Genomic DNA, 4,713 nt, shown 5'->3' with positions numbered 1-4,713 from the left:
ACCACTAAACACGGATACATAGAGTGTGGAGGATGTGTTAAATACCTACCACTGTTACGTAAGGCAATGAGAAAATGGAAGTATATCCCATCCCACTTGTATTGGTCTAGATCCTTCTCTTCCTTTGGAATTCTGCTCAAAACCTTTTGCATTTAATCGCTCTCACGGGTCCACATCGATGTACACGCAACTGTACACCAGAACAGATATTTGAACGGGAGAGTGTCACTGGTGTCAATGTCTGCAGTTTAAGTACAAAGGCCTTTTGCCTCAGCTACGCACATTTCATTTGTCTATAGTTTTAGCTAAACTGGACCTATTGGCTTTCATTCGAATGCATGCACATTCTTGAAGTTCAGAGGCGTGCCTCTCCTCCAGTGTGAATTCAAGCCATCACGGCCTTCGACAAATTGCCTGTGAATGTGTCATGTATTACTTTTGTGAAGTGAGTGAAGGCTTCTGGACATCAGTGGTTTTAGATGGAGGGAAAGACTAGTTAGACAGAAAGTGCTGCTTGAAAGTTAATTCCCTGCTGCAGTCAGAAATCCTTTCCTCTTTGTTTCTCGTCTTCTAACATCAAACGTGTCCCCAGTCAGATTAACTAGGGGGGATAAAACGAAACGATCCCTATGGCAAGTGCTGCCTGCCCTACTGTGGGGTTATTCGTTAAATAATCCATGTGCAATGCAGGTACAACTGGAATATCAATTTCCTCCATTCTAGGTACCCACCACCCCGGGTTAGCATCGCCCACTGTTGCCAGGGTACTCTTCCTCAAATTCTCCCCATTTCATTTCGCTATCTAACGGCTTCTGTGATTCTCTGCTGCTTGGAACAAGCATTTTTCAATGCCCGAGCTTGGCCTATGCAGGCGCCCATCACCAGCCCCATGTTCTTCACCCGCCGGCCCTCCCATCACTTCGTGCTTCCACTCCTTCTGCCCCTCTCAACAATGAGCAAGTTTCTTTTGTACTCCAGACCTTTGCTACCACTGTCGGCCACCTTTTCTCAACCCTCATAATACCCCAAAGATCAGAATTACCTCTAGGACAGTATACGATCCTTCTCGTCCATTGGGTCTTCATGAAAGATCGCAAGCTCAAAACAGCCATTCCCACTGTTATATATGATACTCTCCTTTTTCAGCTATTTTACATTTTGTCTCCTCCAATCAAAGTAACAGAGTATTAACAGGTAAGAACTGCCTTCTGCCTCTCTGGGTTCCAGTTAGTACGGGTCTCCACACAGTTAACAGCACTAACTGAATGGATGAGTAAGTGAATGGTATAGTGGAAAGACCACCGGACTTAAATTCAGCAGATGAGGACTGGATGTCAGTTTTAACATTTACCAGCTTCTGTTCTTCTACACAAGTGATTATAGACAGGAAGGCTTATTCCTTTGCCTGTAAAAAGGGATAAACTACCCATCCTAATTAATTCATAGTACTACTGTTTTAAAAATAAAATCAAGTAATATTTTTGAAAACCACCAATGTGGCACTTAAAGGAAATAGAAGTTGTAGGGTCATTATCTGTCTACTGCACTTACAGGTGAGAGGCCCGGCAAGTACAAAAGCAAGGCCATCAAAATGACCTTTCCAAGAACATGGAAATAAACATTTGCCTAGCTTTTCTAGCTGTAAGTCAGATCACGGCAGTAGATTTTCTATTTTCCCATATTTCACTATGGTAATACAAAATCAATCAATCTACCCATGAATTTATTCAGGGATGACTTCTATGTTGGCAATATGCCTTCTGAATAAATCCATATTTTTCTCTTCCCAAAGGTCAGATGTATTACCGAACATCTGCTCTAGGAAAATGTTTATGGAGTCAATGATGTTCTAGAATCAGGAGACACAGTGCTCCCAGCACATTTTTCCCATTGTCTGCCCCTTGTCAAATCCTTGTGCCNGTGGCTCAGTCAGTCAAGCGTCCGACTTCGGCTCAGGTCATGATCTCACAGTTCGTGGGTTCGAGCCCCGCATTGGGCTCTGTGCTGACAGCTCAGAGCCTGGAGCCTGTTTCAGATTCTGTGTCTCCTGCTCTCTGATCCACCCCCGCCCCCTGCTCACGCTGTCTCTCTCTCTCAGAAAGAAATAAAACATTTAAAAATTTTTTAAAAAAAGAATTCAAATCTCTAAGACAAAATGGCCAAAGCATTTCTAAAAATGCAAAAACATATATCTGTTCTTCTCTGACTATAAATGATGATGGAAAATATTTACACAGCCTTACTATATGTCAGGCAATGCTCTAAGTGCTTTCCCCAATGAATTAGCTAATACTAATACTATTATCCATATTTTATAGAGGAGGAAATGGATGCACAGAGAGGTTAAGTGACTTGTCCAAGGTCATGCAGTTAGTAGGTGGCTCACCAGAATGCAAACCCAGGTAGTTGGGCTCTAGAGGTTACACTATGCTATGTGCCTGAAATAATAGTTAAATTTCTTTTTACATTTTGCATAGTACTGCCTGTTATGAATGGATCATAAAGTTTGTATAAATAATCACTTATTGGGGCACCTGGGTGGCTCAGTCAATTGAGCATCCAACTTCAGGTCAGGTCATGATCTTACAGTTCATGAGTTTGAGCCCTGCATTGGGCTCGCTGCTGTCAGTGCACAGCCCGCTTAGGATCCTCTGTCCCCCTCTCTCTCTCTGCCCCTCCTTGCTCTCTCTCTCTCTCTCAAAAATAAGTAAACATTTTAAAAACTCACTTATTAATGAACATTTAGGTTGTTTTACCATTTTTGCCATTATAAGCTCTTCCACGAACATCCTAGTATAAAAATGTTTGCATATTTGTCAAGGTATTCTCTAGGGATGAATCTCTACACTTTCTGGAATAAAGTGTTCCAGAAAACTTATACTTGGAGATGTTATTTTTATGTATAGTATTTCATGTAATCAACACAGCAAACCCATGACTTGGGTATGTTTATCTTAATTTGAGGTACAAAGCGATTGGGAACCGAAAAGTTAAAGTACTCAAAGTCAGATAGCTCATATGTGGGGCAGGTTGGATTCTAACCTAGGGAAGTCCAAGATCAAACCTTTGACTCTCCTCACTTATATTCCATTGTCTTCCTACACTCCAAGCTCACACCTTCTCAGATTACATGCAATGGACTTAAAAGTCTGTTTTCCCCTTTGGGTCCAGGTTCACCCCAGTGGAGCCCACCCAGCAACTACATACCTTCATTGTGGTGTCTGTAGAAAACACAAACAAAAGCAAAAGCAAGGCATTTCATTGTACTTCAGACTTCATAATTTCCCACTGCAATTTTTTCAGATTTCGAAAGTTTAATGAATATATGATGTTTAATAAATAATATTTCTGTGTCATGGTATAACCATAAAATTACCCTAAGCCAAATGCAGTGAGAACAACAGTCTAAAAGAGAATCAAGTGTAGTTATTTGTGGATGTGGTTATTCGATACCTCTTCATAAACAACTTCCAAAATAAGTGCTGTTGATGTAGGAGAGTACTTGAAAAAAATAACCAAAAAAAAGGGGGGGGGGGGGCTGNGATTAAACATACAGGATGGTTACCACTCCTTCCAGAATCCTCAGTAAAATGACAATAAAAGAAAGAGAAAGGACCGAAAAATGAAAGAAGAAAAAACAACAGAGAAGAGAAGTCAACAGCATGTCGGAAGATGGACTTCTTTCTTCATTCATTAAGCAGGTCTGAAACCTAACTGCTTACTGAAAGAGTCTGTTACACAACCGCACTGTTAACACCCTGGTTCTGTCACCCTGACCCCGGGGTGGCCCCGTGATTTGCTACAATCAATGGAGCGAGAGAGGAGTCATGCTGCATCAGTTCCCAAGATCAGTGTTTTCTCTCCTGGATGTTTAGAATTCAGATACATATCCCCTAAGCAGATGATTGGACAATCTTTGCAGAAGAAACTGACCAACCCAAGGGAAAGTAACTACAGGGGCCCTAATTCAGCAGAAAGGTGAAGAGGACTCCAGAGAGGGGTCAATGGAAATCACAGGATTCCAACCACGCAGGCCTCAGGACTCTAAGAATAGCTGTGACAGGTGCCTCCAAGAAAAAGAAAAAGCCCTAAAATGATAGCACAGTCAATGCGCTTAAAGAAAGGGTTTACGGTTATTCAGGACAGTTGAGGGAGAAAATGAATGACTGTAGACTGAAGAGTAATAAAGTGAAAAAAACACAGCAATTTTTAATTCTAGGCCAAACAGAGTGTCATAACAGATAAGAGATACGTGTACGGCTCTTTTGTGAACAATCCTTATAGAGACAAAATACTGTAAATCCTGAGTGTTCGGTAAATCAAACATTCTGATCCCATTAGAACCACGAGGAGGAGTAACTAGAGAACGTGGGGGTGGTGTGGGCGTGCTAAGTCTACACTTTCGACAGTAGGAAGAAAACAACTCATGTCTAAAATTGAGAAAAAAATCGAGTGCTGGCAGTAGATGCATGTTATTTAGAAATATGGAAGGCAGATCCAGAAGGAGGGGCAAAGATTTGGAAGTAGGTTGCCTCTGAGGAAAAGGGCTGAGAGATGTGGGCAGAGGAGTGCCATTTTTTAGCTGAGCCTCTGGGTTTGTTTAAACCCTGTGCATGTATTGTTTCAATTAAGATACACATGATGTTAGAAAGCCAAAAATAACAACACAGAGGAAGAAAAAGAGAACCGTATACGAAGTAGGAAGGATGATAC

The sequence above is a fragment of the Crocuta crocuta genome, unplaced genomic scaffold (genome assembly GCF_008692635.1).
Source record: "Crocuta crocuta isolate KB4526 unplaced genomic scaffold, BGI_CrCroc_1.0 scaffold385, whole genome shotgun sequence".
NCBI classification, from domain to species: Eukaryota; Metazoa; Chordata; class Mammalia; order Carnivora; family Hyaenidae; genus Crocuta; species Crocuta crocuta.
This window is presented reverse-complemented; position numbering follows the sequence as displayed.